General features: G+C 36.5%; 1 pseudogene; it reads right to left on the bottom strand.

The window, feature by feature from the left end:
- Positions 1-3,675: 3,675 nt before the first annotated feature.
- On the bottom strand, positions 3,676-3,772 carry LOC123639092 (annotated as a pseudogene).
- Between the last annotated feature and the right edge of the window lie 14,244 nt (positions 3,773-18,016).

The raw sequence follows: 18,016 nt of genomic DNA on the forward strand, positions 1-18,016 counted from the left end.
TAGTGTGTGGCAGAACTTTTCATTCAAAGTCTGGCCAAATGCGTAGGATATAGGGGAGAATTCCAAGGCCCTAGGGGATGGTAGAACAACAGATAGAAAACATGTCCCTGAATACTTGGAACAGACAATGGACTGACTTGCATCAGACTGAGATCTGAACTTGAAATAACCTTTGTTTTGTTTAGTCATTAAAGTGTTAAGGATGTTTGGTACAAAGTTAACTTAACTTGATTAATACACAAGGCAAAGCCCAGGTTGGAAGCAGGGGTCATTTTCAGTATAAAATGGTAAATAAACTAACTTGCTTACACTGAATAACTTTGTTTTTATTAATTAAATATGATTACCTGTTGAGTTATTTAAATTTGATTTCAAATTTATATACACTGATCATATCTTAACTAAACCAATCACAAATTAGAACACTTGAATCAGAATGTTAAGTAGTACTTTTCTGTCCACTTAGAATAAGAAGCAACTAATTTTTGGTGGCTAAGATAATATAGTCTAGAATGGGACAGAACTTCATTATTATCCCAACTCAAGCAGTAACTAGTGATGTGACCTTGAACTAGCTCATGAATCTCTACAAATCTTAATTTTCTCCTCTGTAAAGTAAAGAAAATAATAGTATTTGCTTCACGGTTTTATGAGGATGAAATGAGGCAATCCATTTAAAGTGCGTGGTCTGCCTACCACATAGGACTCACTCAATAAGTGCTAGGACTCATTACTGTTATGGTTAATAAAAACTAATACTGCTAAACAAAGGTTCATACTTTAAAAAAATATACATAGAAAATGATGAAAATATAAAATTATTACTAGTTAAATTCTATGTCTTAGAAATTTTAAGTGATGACATTTAATCTGGCTAAGATACACACTAAATGCAGACATACAAAGTTCTCAAAAGTAAACTGATTCAAAGCAGAGTGATTTTAGAATAGATGGCAATACAAAATTAAGCTGAGTGCTTATTTTGGAATAAAGCCCTTGCAGCTGGATTAGCCATTTAAGTCCTTTTCCTTAAAGACAACTTGCTTCCATACAGGCTAATACTTCAAAGTAACTATTTAACAGGTTGCCAACTTCAATAAGAAACATTTTTCACTTTGGAAGTCTGAGATTCATTATTGTACATCAGGCATTCTCCTCTCATTGGCCCAATGTTTTTAGGAAGCTAAATTAATAACAAAGAATTTGGACAGAATGGACAGAATGTCTGGCTCTGGACTATAGCCATGCAACAATAATATTTTTTTAATTCTAGGAAGAATATTTCTTAGGTTCAGAGAATTTGGACAGAAAATGGACAGAATGTCTGGCTCTGGACTATAGCCATGCAACAATAATATGTTTTTAATTCTAGGAAGAATATTTCTTAGGTTCAGAGATGAACTAGATTCTCCTTGCATTTATTCAATTTACGCTCTCATCATAAATAACAGTATCATTATAATTATCCTGCTCATCATCAAAGAATTATTATGCATGCAATTGTGCATGGCAGATAACCAATTTATTGAAGAAGCTTAACTGAGTAAGTTACAAGCAGGAAGCAAGTTTATTTTTTCTCAGCCCTCCCCATTAAACTTGCTTTGTCAATTTTTTCTTCACCTGTACATGACTGATGTATCAAGCTGGTCCCCATAGCTTTTCGGCAGACCCTTAAAAGTCCAGATCAGAGTGATTTGGACTTCATTCTACTCTAATAATGACATATGTGTTAAATATTAGTATCTATCCAACTGAAAGCTTCTACCTTTCCTCTGTTTCTCCACTGTGCTCTTACCGTTATCCTCTTCCCCTCCCCCAGTCCAAGCAAAGAACCACTAGGTTAGATTTCTATATAGTGAGAGCAGCATGGGGGAAGGGAGGGGAAAAAAGGAAGCATAAAAAGGAAGCAAAGTCAGTAGCTGAAGGAAAGTAAGGGGGAGGGGGTGTAGGAAGCTAGGAAAGAGGGAAAGGGCACCACATAGGCATCTGATAGCCGGGGGACAGTAGGATTGCTGGGCAGTGCTAAGAGACTGCTTGAAGAGAGAAGTCACGAATTTCAGGATAATCAGCAGAGTTATGAGTTCTTCTTCAGCTTCATTTAGTTTCTTGTCTAATTATTTGATAGCACAACCCTCTAATCTATAAACTCCGTGAGGACCAGGGCCATATCCAGCTCAGTCAACATTGAATTGCCCAGTCCTAGCACCATGCTTGGACACACACACACACACACAGGTATTATACATATACTTTATATATATATAAAATGGCTAAAATAGCAATCTGACTTCCCAGAATAAAGATCTTAATGGATAGATATAGGGTGAAACTTATATATATATCTTATATATCCATCTATTTTATATATAATATATAATACATATTTTTACATATTTTATATGTACTTCATATATATCATATTTTATATATTATATCTTTATAAATTTATATATATATTTAATATGTGTGTGTGTGTGTGTATGTATGTATGTATAACCTGCTTTTCCAGAATAAAGAGCTAAACGTGCTCTAAAATTCTCTAGATCTTCAGGACCTAGGGCACAGGGACCAGCACAACTGCCTTGTGGCCACTCATTAAAAAACATGTCTCTGCAAGGATGAAAGGAACAACATAACTCCAAACCAAAACGTTCAAGCCCTAAATCAAGTAAGTCTCAGCAATGCAAAAGTCAAACACGATTTGTGTGGAGATATTTCTATTCATCAGGGAAAGGGTAAAAGGGAAGCCAGGGAGAGTATCTTCAACATAACTCAGCTCATCCTGGATCACCACAGAGAAAGAATGTGTGTGTTCGTGTGTGTGTGTGTGTGTGTGTGTGTGTGTACACACGCACATGTATGGAGCTCCCTAAATTGTGAAATCAAATGAACTGGCAAACTGGTTATAAATAAGCCAGTGTGGAGAAGTGCAAATCTGAATATGAGAAGTCATCTAGTACCTTTGAAGTTTGTTCTAAGGAAGTGATGTTGCTGCCTATTCTCTCTCCTGATCCCACAATTTCTCTGCCTCAATCTCTTACTCAGTAAATCTTTCTTTTCTCAACCATAGAGAAGAATATAATAATAAAGTCCATTTTTCCCCCGTGACTAAGAACACACCAAACAGACAAAGCTAAAGCTACAGCCGATGATATGGCATGTTCTCAAAATAATAACTCATAGAAGCTTTTGGTTTATAGAAAATCATTACCAGCTCTGACAGGACTTTAGTGAGTGCTTTGAGGAAGCTCTTATGGGAGGAACTAATGAGGACTTGCAATCCAGGATTAGAGCCTCTGCATTCACGAGCAAATCGGCTTTCTATGGCACCATCACCCTCCAAACAATAAAGAAAGAGATATCGGAAAGATGCTGCTAACAATAATGATACAGGAAATGCTTATGAGATGATATGCCGTGACATATTGTATTCTGCTCTCCTCAGTATGTTTAATCATGCCATTCTCAACTTGGGAAAAATTAAGTGTAGGTTTCTGTCAGAGAACGAGGTGTTATCAATTTGAAAGATATAGTATGACTTATATCATAAGCATTTTTGAATGAAATAAGAAAGATGTATCTTATTTTTTCCCATATTTGCCAAAATGTATTGACTATTTTCTGGTTTTCAACATTAAGAAAAAAATTACTCCTTTTTTCTTTTTTTCAAGTTCACTTCAAATAGATAATGTGCCCATGTTGTAACAAGGCTTGAGGGAGGCACATCCTACACCTGTGCATGAACACCCAACACATATGAACTACAAAAGATCTAAATTACTCTTGTTATACTTAGAGGGATGTATTAATGTTCTTCACACACACACTCTGTCTCTCTCTCACCCACACACATACGTATACATGTACAAATGATTTATGGGCTAAGTATTTGAACCAATAACTAAGAACCAAGGAAAGTATCTTGAATCTTTCCAAAAACTGCTGTTATATTATTTGCTGGAAAGACTATGGACAAAATCATATATTAACTGCCAGATTTGCAAAAAAAAAAAAAAAAAAATCTAGCAATTCCAGTTCAAAGAAAGTTTAGACATTTACCACTGAATCTTTCTACTCACCACTTCCCAGCACAGTATATTGACTATTTAGGCCATCTCTTTTCAAACACTATTTGTGACAGCAATTGCCCTATATCACTGACAGAGACTATTCTCCATGAAGTTTTCTGGAGTGATTGAGATAAAAATAAAAATGTTTTGATATTTTCCCCCAGGAAAGTACCAGTGGTTTCTGAAGCTCAAATAAGCTTTAACTACATCCCACAGAGCAACGCTTCATAGTGTATTATTAGTGTGATCAAAAAGGATCAAAACATATTTCCAGGAAGGTTTAAGTACCAGTCCACGTTAACCATTATCATGTGAATGTGCCATATGGGGTGTTCAGTTTCTGTGTGTGTGTCTGCTGCAAATTGCACATTTATTTCAAGTAAGATCTTTATTAATTATAGCTAGAAAAACAAATTCTCATTCTCAAGATGCATTTTTACCTCCTTTGGAGTTTATGCTAGGTTTTCAAGAAAGAGTAGTAACAAAATACACGCTTACTCAATCCAGTGATAATTGAACCGGGGTGACTCAATATCCTCTTTTAAGAATTCTTTTCTGCTTCTCTCCAGAAAGAATGGGAACATGCTACAACAACCTGCTTCCCAGAAAAAAGGAAAATTACTCATTTCTGTTCACTAATCTTGTAAAATCCACCAAAACCCTTGATATTATCAATATATACAGATCCTCTGCTTCTTATCCAGTGATTCTGAGCTACTCAGTAGCACTAATCATCTGAAAGGTAATGGAGAAAGAGCTCACCCACTTACAGGAAAGGAGACATCACACACAAAACATACTAGTTATTAAATTATGGGTGGCTTGAAGTAGGGCATAGACTTTGCATCAGATAGATCTGAATTCAAATCCTAACCCTACTTGTCACTACCTCTGTGCAACATGGGGCAATTATTAACCTCTCCAAATCTCTCTTTATTTATCTATGAAATTGCAATAATAACAAGTAGTGCTTAGAGAAATACTGAGGAATATGAGGGATGTCCGGAAAGTATCCAGCCACTTAACTGTTCTTGTTATGTTAATAATGGCTGGATACTCTTCCAGACAGCCCTCGTATATTTTACAACATATAAAAGACTCAGACAAACACTAGGCTATCCTTAAATATCTGTCCTCTTCTTCTTCCTGATCATATTATGGTATATTTTTAATATTAGTCATTTCAGGTTCCACTGCTCTGAAGGTACCCAGGATGCATCAGTGTTTCAGTGGGAGCATGCACTGGACATCAGCAATAAAGAGCCCCAAATTCACCACCATCAATTTATAGTGTTCAATAACAAAAAGACAGTTGCAGAGTGTTTTCCTGTTAGGTTCTTTTGGTGGAGGATTTTCAATAATTCCTTAACAGAGGATTCCAACACAGAGATGGTGGAACTTGATTTGCATTTCAGTGCCACCTCTGGTTGGGACAATTTTATTTTTTTGCTGCAGATGAGTGGTACTAGTCATTGGCTATGATCAAATTAGAGACTCTTCATAAATGAGAATTTAGATTCTTCAAAAGAAAATTATTTAAATCCAGGGGATTAGTGTTATAATCCAAATAACAGGTTGGGGGAAAAATCTGTTTCTCAAGAACATTGCTATAGTTCCTTCTAAGGACTTTATGATAAGATATTTTGTGATTTCAGTTAAAACATACTGTCTTCCATACACTGCAACTCTTTTGTTTAGGTTACCACATTTTTTAGTCAATTGAAAGTGTTATCTAACACTTTATTGGAAAACCAGAAGTGCAAAATGAACCCCGAGCACTCTTGTCACCATGGGAAATGCTGACGAGACACATTATATGCATTATATCTTTAAGTTGTTAAAAGAAAAAAAAGTGTGTGGTTTTACAAAATCACATTTGGGTATTAGGTGTACCAGAATCAGAGAAATTCAGTGCTGAAAAGATATTTATAGAGTGTCTAATCCAGCCTCCTTATTTTATAGACAGAAAACAAGGGTAAAATTATTTTGCCCAGAGTTATACTAATAAATGCGCAAGTCTGACCACCCAGCACAGGGCAATTTTGAACTGAATCAGTCAAAGTATGGTTTGTGAGAACCTAGTAGAGGAAATGGGGAGCTCTCTTAGAGCCTAACATGTATTTTCCTGGAATAAGTCAGGTTACTACATAAGAATTTAGGGTATGGCAAAAAGTGAAATAATTTAAAAGATGAACGTATCTGATGATCCATATTTATAAAATACACACACAAAACCAAACACATCCATATATTAATGGATATGCCTTGAAGGGCTGAGCACAGAGCCTGGCACACCATAGACCTGTATAGAGAGAGGAGCGGTAACCCCATGGAAGTTCTGATGCATACTGCTCAGACCCACAAAGTTTCTCATTTAAAGAAGCACGATGTGAGCAGGGAAAAGTATTAATAATGATAATAATGATTTAAACAACCCCATTCCATAGTCATGTCATGAAGCTGGAGAACAAAGAGGATGAGAGTCATTCCTCCCAGCAATGGTGCCAGCAGTCCTTTGCCTCTTCAATGTCCATGCCCTGGAGCCGATGCTAAGATTTGCAGGGCAGCTGGTTTCTCATCAGCACCAGATCTCACTGGTCAGACCCACTTAGGAATCTCTGGCAGAGCAGCATCTCCTGGGCAGGAGTGCAGGAGTGCAGGGGAAGGGATTAAGGGAGGAAGTGGAGGAAATGTGTGTGCCTGGAGAGAGGAATTGGGCTGAAGTTCCAGGAGTCTTGGAGTCACTCTCGGGAAGCACAAAACTTTGTGAAGAAACTTGTGTCGCCATTGGTCCATGGCATGGATGTGGATGCTTCCAGAATGCCTTCCCAAGCTGACATGAAATCCATTTCTCTTTGGGCTCCAGTTATATTTTGTTTTTAACCTTGATTTTAAGGTAAGTAGGTTTAAAATAAATGTTAGCATTAACTTGCATATTTGTCTCTTTACACCTTTCTCAATCATACATTCAACGTAACAAATTCCCTGAAGCAAGAGCATGTCAATAAACATTGACAATAAAATCATATTTACTCCAATGACTTTGCTACTTTAAAGTGTTTACTTTCTAGGCCTGTTTCAAAATTGACATTTGGTATGTCTCTTTATTAAGATTCCAAGACCTCTCTTTTTGTTCTCTTAGGGTTGAATCTCTATTTCCCCCTTTCTTGGCTTACTCTCTTGCTTGAGTGATGCACATACTCAAAAATTTCCCAAGGAAGGCATGTGGAAGTTACTTTTCTGAGACCTCCTCTCCATTGATTTTAAACCATGTATTCTCTCAATAAGATAAAAACTAAAACAAATGTTAAAAAGTTGGGAATCATTGAAGCAAATATTTATTTTAAGGTGTTGAATAATAAAGTTAAATGCAATTAAGTCATTGTTCCCTCTTCTTAGTATTTAGTATACTAAGTGGAAAAATATGATGCTTGGCTTTCATATTAATGATCTTTACTCTCTAGAAACTTTTAGGATTATTTCTTTATTCCTAGTATTGAGAAATTCAGTAATAGTTTTACTTGTGAATGCCTTTTAATTCCTAAATGATTTTGCATTTTTTTCTAATTTTTGATTTTTTAAACTTTTTGGAAGTGTATTAGTTTGATAGGGCATGTCCTGGATTGATCCTCTAACTAACTTAGATTATTCTACTACTGATCCCTTTTTTTTTTTTCTGTGAGATTTCTTCAAGTTCATCTTCAAAGCTACTACTACTTTTTAAACTTTTGATATGTTTGTAAGAGCCATTTCTTTCTCTATAAAATGTCATCCTTTCTGTTTCTCAAGACATTAAATTTAGTTATTTTGAAGAATTCTGCTTCCTGTACTTTTTCTCTTTTCTCTGATTTTATTTTCTGATTTTGTTCTACTTTTCTGCCTTTCACATTAAGTGGTTTTCCTCCAATGTCTTAAGATTCTTGACTATCTCTTTACATTTAAGAGTAAGGTGCTAAAAAAGGAGGATTGGACCCTTTGTGTACATGGGCAGGGTTTACTGTCAGATGATTAAGGTTTTGGGTCTGAATGGCTCAAAGAAAACTGCTCGCAGAGAGAATGTTTAGGAAAAATGCAATGAAAGATGGCAAGAGCAGCAGAAATAACCCTCCCACTTCCTCTCACAAAACAAAACAAAACAAAACATAACAAAACAAAACAAAACAAACAAAAGCAGAACTAACCAAAAAAGAAATCCTGCTAGAAGGCAGGTTGGAGACACTTGGGGAAAAAAAAAGAAAAACAAAACAAAACAGTAGTGTAATATCTAACCTCTGTCTATAAAGATCTAAACATATCTAAGGTGGCATTTCAGGAGAATAGTTTTTTTGTTAAAATTATCAAGGTAATAAATAACAATGTCTTCAATCGTAAATTAATCACAAGGATGCTAATTTTTAATGATGGGTCATGCAATTGTACTGTGTGCACAAGTTTCGTAGATAACATAATACATTGTGGACTAATAAAAGGGACGAGGAAGGAAATGGAAGCTGCAACAGCTTCATGAAGGGAGAAGTATGAGCTGGCCTGAAAGAAACTATTTGAGTTGACAAGCCTCTGGAGGCCATTCACATGCACACTATCATGGTCTAAAAAAATAGATTTGCACTCAATGCATAAGAACACAAGACCTTTGCAGTGGCCACTAGAGAGAAAATGTCAGATAGGCAAACCGTGGCAATAACAGGCCATGTGTGAAGGCTTCCTGTGTGTATTCGAAGACAAGGTGAAGAGAATTGTCCTATCACCATATTTATGCATTGTACATATGTGCACTTTTTCTGCAGAACAACAGTGCTTCTCGATAGATCTTTATGCAAAAAGAATGGCTGCAGACACATGAAAAATAACACATTTATACATCTTTGTTCAAATCAATACAATAAAAATATAATGTAGTTAAGAACATGTAAGTGGAAAATGATTTAACAATATTGCATGAAATAGATTCATACATGCTAAATTTTTCATTGTTAGTCAGCTGAAATGTAAAAATAATTAAAAATTTCTTTAAACAAAATTTGGCATATGCAACATTGATCAGTTTCTGAAAAATAAAACGTGACCCAAAGGACTCTTTTTTAAACATGAGATTTAGACCTTGTCTCATAATAATTTTTTATTTCCTCTTGATTTGTCATTTAAAGCCTCTAAAAACCTCATAAGAGTATTGCATTTTCTAAATTCTACTGTTATCCTCAACTTAAAATAAAAATAGCTGGAATTTAATAAATTCTGGGATAGATGGTCCCTTAATCTCCTAATTAAGGACAAATAATTTAATTTTGCTTTCATTTGTTCCTTGACGGAATGCCAATTTGAGATGCCTCATTTTATCTGTCCTCTTTCTCAAGAAGCAAAATGTTTACAAAACCACTGACTAGTGAAATGTTTCAAATGGGAAATCTCGTTAGGTAGATGCACTGTTATAAAGGGGAAACATCTACATTCAAGTTTTACATATTTGTTTACTAGTAAAATAAGATGAGATAAACAGAACACACAGCAAGGAGCCTGGGATTAAACAAAATAAATCTCTCTTGCCTTAAACCTAATAACTTGTTCCAAAAGCTCTCATAAATTATTAGCTTCAAAATCATTCAATGTGTCTGAAACGTAGTATGTGTCACTGATGTACTTGAAGTTCACCTAAGAAACTGTATCATCAAAATGTGCCGACAAAAACTGCCAGCAGCGATGCCACCTTGCAATCAATCACATATCTGTTGCAGAATTATAAAGTGTCTGAGAGCTATAATTTCATCTGCTTCTAGCTGCATATCATTTAAAACTTCATATTCTCATGCAGAAAGAAAAAGTAAAAACATTTGTCAGCGCCAGTTCCCTCTTTATGAAGACCCACTGTTTTCACAGCACCGTCTGGCTTCCTTATTTTAATTTATGTTTCAGGAGTCATTTTTTTTTTCCCATGGACTATATGTGGTATACAGTTTATGAACACAGTAGTATAGTCAATTCTCAATTATCTGTCTGAATGGAAGCCTAAGGTGATACTGATAATCCAAAATCACTTTATATTTGACTTTAGAATACATTATGTGAATTTTCCCTGGGAGGTTTACCTTCCTGCTAATGCTTTGCTAGAACTAATATTAAAGTATGTTTGCATTCCTTGAATGCGTGCCAACTGACAGCAGTAGGGAGTAACCCAGAAGTGGGTGGCAGGGGTAAGTCAGACTGAAATTAAACGTTTCTAGGAAGAATTGTCAATGTGAGTTTTTCAAATGTGGGTAATTGAGAGTTGGTTACATATGAGGTTTTTTTTTTTAATCCTGAAGGAAAAAAAAATCACTTTGAAGTATTTGAATGCAAAAGACTGTATTTTAAAATATTAAGCAAAAGTCAGATTTTCATTTTAGCCTAACTAGTTAGCTATGGATCAGAAATTCATTTATTTTTAAAACAGAAAATATGAGACACTCTTGCAAGTGGTTATTTATAGTTACAAATTTACTATTGTTGAATAGGTATCTCTATATCATTTTACCTCAATATGCTGTTTAGAAATGGCTTACCATGATTGATTATTAACAGTCAATTTTTTAAGTATTATTTGGCATGCTGGTGTATCAGAATTAGAACTAAAGGCAATAATGAATTAATCTGCTCAATCTATTTTAAAAAATTAAACCATCTCATTGACTATTCCCTTTCTTCATTTCTGTTCTCACCACACTTTTAAAAACTGTGTAAATATTCAGTTGAATGAGTGAGTGGACTGATATGCTTTTATCACATCCTGAAATTTAAATTTCAGGAAGATAAGATCATTTTTTTCTATATAATTTAAACAGAATATATAATTATATTAAGTATTTAAAATACTGTGTTGTTCATTTATTTGTTGATACGACTTTAGTTAAGAAGGACATACACAGTTATAGTCATCAAAATATGGCTATGGTTGGCATTTGTGCTTTATCAGCATAATATGAAAACACTAAAAACCTGCTTACAAAATAATTTAAGCATTATCAAACAGGAATTTTTTTAAATAAACCTTTTGTAAGAGCAGTTTTAGATTTATAGAATTATTGCAAAAATATTTAATAGTACAGAGTTCATTCCTGTATACCCACATTCAGTTTCCTGCAGTAGTAAGGTAATTTTGTTACAATTAATGACTCAATACTGACACATCCCTATTAAGTCCATACTTTATTCAGATCTCCCCAGTATTCCTTAATGCCCCTTTTCTGTTCATCTATGATATCACATTATATTTAGGCATCATGTGTCCTTAGTCTTCTCTTAGCTGTGACAGTTTCTCAGTCTTTATTTTTGATGACCTTGTCAGGTTTGAGCAGTCCTGGTCAGGTGTTTTGTAGACCCCCCCTTAATGGAGGTGCATCTACTGTTTTTCTCATAACTAGACTGGGATAATGTGGGTTAGGGAGGAAGAGCACAGAAGTAAAGTGCCATTCTTATCATAAAGCAAGGGCACATTCTATCAACATGACATATCATTGAGGATGTTAACCTCAACTTTGGGAGAAAGTCACTATATGCAGCCTACACTTAAGTGGGGCATTATGCTCCACCTCCATAAGGGTGGAGTATCCACATACATTATTTGAAATTTTTCTCCACAAAAGATTTGTCACTTCTCCCCCATTTATTTATTACTTATTTACATTTCCTTATATCATTATGGACTCATGGATATTTATTTCTATGCTTTGCGTTATAATCCAAACATACTTTATTTTACTACTTTATTTTCTTGCTCTGATTGTTCCAGCTCGGGCCACTGGAGATCCTTCTGTTGGCTCTTTCAGCCCCTTGCCACATCCTCATCCTAGCATGTGTTTTGTTTTTAGCATCTCCTTACTTTCTGGCACTACAAGATGCTTCAGACTGATTTTTTATTATTTCCTGCTATGGTCCTGAAACGGTCATTTCTCCAAGGAGCTCTGGTTCCTTTTGTTGGAAAATACTAGAAACCAAGATCTGAGTGATTGGTATTTCAAGCAAGAATTTTGATAAATAATTTATAATATGCCCCAATAGCTATATTTATAAATAAAAAATAACAATCTATCCTGAACTATCATTTTAATATTATCAAATTTTTATAGATCATCTATAGAAATAAGAATAATTTCATCATACAGTATACAGGAACTAACCAATGTTCATTTTTGATATAAAAATCTAGGATTGTGGAAAGAAAAATTAGTGACATAAGAGTAAATTTCTCTTTTTTGCTCATGTAATGCCCATCTTCATTAACCAAACATACCAATTATTTTCCTACGTCTAAGATCTGGGACATGTCAGTTATTTCGTTCTTTACTTCTTTATTTATCTTTACAACTCAAATGAATAATAACAACTAAAAGGTTTAATATTACTAACATTGATTTTCAAAGGAATAAACATTAAATTTTACTGAATAGAAAATATTTGTCTCATTAAGAAGAGAGAATCTTATGTCCTTGCTTTGCTTCCTTGTTATTTATAAAATGAGATCTTCCCTTTCCCTTAAAATTAACTAAAATTAATTTTAAGAATGCATAATGTCTTCTGCCATCCATTAATTTGCTTTAAATAATTTTGGCAATTTTTCAAATTTTAACCATACCAAGTTAAATTTAATTTTAAATATTCTCTGTAATAACTTTTATACAGAATTGAAGAACCTCTGGGTAATTAAAACTTTATTTAAATTATACAGGCAAGTTCAACTCCATCAACACGTTCCCTCCTTTTTTGGTTTCCCCAAGTGGTTGGTTCTTCCAAAGCTAAAGAAAAATTTTAAGAGAAATAATTTGACACTATATTGCCGAAAACTCAGGGGTGACAATAGAACACAGTCCTGCTAGGATGACCTGCTGAGTGTGGAAAGTACAAAGGGAAGGACAAGTGTTGGATTTTAGCCTATTTATGGGACAATATAAAAGATTTATATCCTCCACATTAAGTCATACATAAAACATCCTAGTTACTACTCACTTTTCCCCCAATAGTAGAATAAAAAAGAAGCCAGTTGGCTTTGTATAATTTTGATAATTAAACGGCTAAACCAGCTAGATTACACCTGTTCTTGTGTTCATTCAGGATTTGCTTAGAATGAAGACATAATGATTCAGGGTCAAGATTCAAGAAAGGCAAATGGTAAGAAAAGCTCCTCCTAATCCTGTCCCCTGAAAGATGGAAGAGAATGAACATCTGAGGGAGACCACGGAGAATACTTGCTGGCTTCTGCATCAGTGAGCACTGCGCCCCGAAACAGCTGCAGCTCGAGATCTAGCTCATGCTGTATTAAATCATGCTTAGGCTTCCACAGACACTATACATGCACATTCAGTTTGCTGATCACAGCTAAGATGTGGCTTCTTCCTAGACGCCATTGTGGAACAAAGTCTGATAGGTGTTCTGGACACATGCCCCATGGCACCCTTTTGTCCCTGTGATTGTTTCTTCACTTTCTCTACCACCCGTCCTTTCCCCCTCTCCACTCATTTGCAGAGAACTCCAATACTCATCTCATTCACTTTTGTATTCCAAGTGCCTGCCAGTGCCTACTAGTCACTTAATAAATATATTTTTGACCAGATGGATGTTTAATGAAATAAATGAATTAGTGAGTAAAAGAATGAAGGACGTAAGCTTATTCTGACCATGCTTGCTGCAAGCCACTTATCAATCATGTTGTGAGAGCAGACCAATTTAATCCATTTATGAAACCAAACAAACATGGTAGACAACTGATTTATAATGCATTTTTAACATTTCAAATATTATATTTCAAAATACTGGTAATATTTCTCCTTTGCATCCTTATTTATTTATTGAAAGGCCCAGCAATTATAATTGAAAATATCATGCTCCCAAATTTTGATTCTTCTAATTATAACACACAATTATAAAACAAAAAATTCACTAAATATATCAATGTCTTCTCCATGCCAAAGCCTTCCCAACTCCCCCCCCCATCCCCAAATATATAAGGGGTCTGTTTCACATTCCTAAAGAAAAACAGATTTCAAGCAGTTTTATAATAAGCATTTACCTATAAAAATAGTTATGAATGTGTAACTTGGTAAATTAATGCAAAGACAAGATTTTTGTCTTGGCAGCTTTGGTTAAATTTAGTTTTTATGTTACCATAACTAGGAAGGCTGAGATAAATGTGGTGGTAGAAAGCATATTTTCTTAGCCACTTTCTCTTGTTAGCTATGTGAGCTTAGGGAAATTTCTCTGATTCTTTGTTTCCTAAAACAAAGTTAATAACATCTACATCACCTGGAGGTTGTCTGTTACTAATTATTGTAGCCAAAGCTGCTACCATAGTGCTTGGAATATAGAATATGCTTAGTGACTATAGCTGTTTCCTATCCTCTTTTCTCTGACTGCACTTGGAAGTAACACACAATTATAAGATCTTTTAATTCAGTCTTTTTATTAATTCAGACTGGCCCTTATTTCAATGAGTTTGAATTAGTGGGGTTTACTGACTTGTTCATGCCCGTTTCACACTGGCAAATTATAATGCATAAGTGGTAGCAGAACGTCTCATGTAGAAGCTCTTTTCAGAAAATACTTGGCCGAATTCCCAGGGTAAACTGTAGTCATAATGGCAATATAAAATTCTGACTTGACCATTGAACCAGGAGTCAAAAGACTTGAAAGTGATTTCTAACTCTTGTGTAGACTCTCTTTCTTAATCAAAGCCAACCTTACTCTGCTATAGTATTTTGGAAAAGGTCATCTTTCTCTGCCTCTTTGGGAGGACAGTGAGGTTTATAAAGGACTTTGAACTCACTTAGGAAAGACAAATATAAACATATAAAGTTTTATTACCTTTAAAAACAATTCTCTTTACTTGTTAAAGGGAAGTCTTACTTTATCAGTAGCAGTTGACCTATCTGGAGTTAGTAAGTTGATGAAGCTCTGATTAAGGTTTTATGAGGCAATCTGTAACACAGAGCAGAGTTCACCAGGGTCCCTTCCTATTTCCTCATTCCATATTTCTTATTGCAAATTAATTCTGTACTTTCATGAAACACTGCCCTTTTTAAATCCAACGGAAAAAAATTCCATGTGCCTACCATGTAAAGATATCCTTTATTGAATAGTTCTGTGCACTAGAACCTACCAGTAGAACAGAATAATGGAAGCTATTTTAAAGATGTATTAACTCCTAATGCTATGGAATGTCCTAGAAGAATCAAATTACTCCATGGTACAAGTGTCTAAAGAACTAATGACATGGCAGAAATAAAGAAAGTGACCACTTCCTCATTGGAAAGATGAGGATTTATTTCTAATTTAACAGTTTCTCATCAGACTGCCTATGTCCCAAATGGCAAGGAGCCATGGGATGAAATGCCTTTTTATATTTGATGTGACAATTATCTCTGACTCTGATGTATATATTTTTTGAAAATGTAAATCTATAGTGATGAAATTCTAGAATGCTCTTCTCTTGGAGGCACTGCAGTGATGTCATCTCAGAGAGCGTGGGCAGAATTTGTCATTTAAGATGAGGAAGAAGGGAGAAGCTCGCTCAGGATATATGAATTATTTCTGACCTGCATGATGGCAGGACACTGATTCCTCCTCTTACAGGAACAAGAACTGAAGAGGCCATCCAAAAGGCAGCAGTAACTTTAAAATTGGGAAAAAAATGGGCATCTAATTGATACAAGTGGAAAGACCCTGATGTTAAATAGGTAGGATGCTAAGATTGCATTGACTGCGCACCTATTTTACACCAGGAGCTGTGCTCAGTGTGTGGGATTCAGTAGCAAAGAAGCCAGATACAGTTTTTGGCTTACATTTCACAAAATCTCAGTGGGTGGAGGAGGCATACTGCAAGCAGTTATACATCTATAATAAAATGTTCAATGGAAAAATTTTATTATGGAAATATGGCTAAAATCCATAGTTGAGGACTGTAAAGGCAAACAGCCCTCATTTTAAACACAGCCTTCAGGAGCAGCCAGCAATTAGAGTGAGACTTCCCCCGAACCCTCAGGTTTTATAAGGGCTTCGTCTGCTATATGTAAGGAGGGAGCTGGGGAAGGAAGTGGGTGGTTGGAGCTCCTTTGCCTGTGGGGAATGCAGTGTTCACATGAGAGAGGTTCCTCCTTCCCTCCCCAGTGGAGGAGCCAGAGGCGTTCTTCCCTCCAAAGTAGGTAGATGTGAGCGTGACCAGTGCATGGAGGGAAGACAGGCATTCCATTTTCTGGGTCAGATATTTATCTGGACAATAGATTTGGTGATTAATTATTAATCAGTTGACTTATTTATTTATTTATTTATTCAAACTAAATATTTACCAAAGTCCTATGATGTATCTGCCAGGTAGTATTTTAAGAACAGAAAATACTGAGATTTATGAAGCCAAGTCCCTGACCTCCTGTGTGAAGTTTACTTTTTTATGTTTGTTTATGTTTATGTGTTTGTGTGTAGAGATGGACAATAAACACCTATATAATGTGTCGAGTGGTAATAGTTATTAAAGAAAAACAAAGCGAGATGAGGAAATGGGAGGGCTGACACTGAACATGGGTGACTGGGGAAGATTTCTCTGGGAAGGTGGTCTGTGAGTGGCGTCTGAGGAAGCAGGGACTGAGCCCGAGCAGATCCACCAGGAGAGCGTCGTGGTGGACGGAGGAAACAGGAAGTGCATGGGCCCAAGGCAGGGACATGCTTGCTATGTTTGAGGTGCCCTGAGAAGGTCCCTGTAGCTAGAGCAAAGCAGGGGCAGACCACGTGGCAGAACTGGTGAGGCTGAATCACTTGGCCTTGAAAGCCTTTGTAAAGAATCTGCCTTTTACTTGGAGTGAGGTGAGAAGCAGCCATTTAAGTGTTTTGAGCAGAGATGTGATGTGATCTATCTTTCATCATGCTTATTATGTCAATGTAGACTGTAGGGGCCAAAGATGGCAAGGGGGGATCAGTTAGAGGCTATTGCAAGAGTCTAGGAGAGAGATGACAGGTTGGCCATCATGCTGGCTGGTCTGTAGGGCTGTTTGAACCAGGGACAAGAGAACTGAGGGGTGACAGAGTGGAATAGGCTGCATGACCAATATTTGGGGTTGTGGCAAGGTTACATAAGTCCCCGAGGGGTGACACGGACACAGCAAAGCTCAGCTGGTATTGAACACCACCAAGCCCAACTCCCAAGAAAGAAGGTCGGGAACCTTCAGCAGCAGGTCGGGGAGGCAGCAGGTGAAACCCTGTCCACCCCTGACAGCTGTGCTGAGAAAAGAAGAGGTGAAAGCAGAGCTGGGACATCTGGAGACTCTGCAACCAGGAGACTCTTCCTGGCCTCTTAAGACATCCACATATTTGCCCCGTAAGAGAAATATTAATAGCATTTGAAGTCATGCCACACAAGAGACATGGCAGCCACCTAGGACAAGCCAGACAGGCTGAAATTCCCAGCAAGGAGGGTGCTAGAGCTATGGCTGCTGGGGAGAGGAAGGCTCACCCTCCTCTCTGGCCTCGTCCTCTAGAAGAGCTGGAGCCTGCAGAAGAGAGAAGGGAAGTTTTCAATCAGACGTGAGATTGAAAGTTTCAAGGAGGACTGGTCTGAATTTTGGAACCAGGAACCTGCCTATTCACAGACTGGAGAGGGAGGGAGATTCAACAGAGCCAGGGGGGAAAACAGTGAATTTGCGGGGAGGGGGGTGGTTGTTTACCCACTCCAACAGGGTTTCTGGCCTAAAATAATCCGTGTAGTAAATGTGATGAAGGAGCATTGCCAGGTACTCGGGCAATATAGCCAAAAGAGTCTTTCCTGTTCTCTACAGTCAGGAAGGCTTTCCCAAGAAATCATCACTTAGGCTCAGACGGGAAGACATGGAGTAGACAGCACCAGGGAGGGGAGGAAAGCGCCTTCAGAAACAACCAAGTTAAAGGCACCAAAGCAGGAAAGCAAAGGTATTGGCGGGTGCCGGGGGAGACCATAG

Source organism: Lemur catta, chromosome 5, assembly GCF_020740605.2.
Source record: "Lemur catta isolate mLemCat1 chromosome 5, mLemCat1.pri, whole genome shotgun sequence".
NCBI classification, from domain to species: Eukaryota; Metazoa; Chordata; class Mammalia; order Primates; family Lemuridae; genus Lemur; species Lemur catta.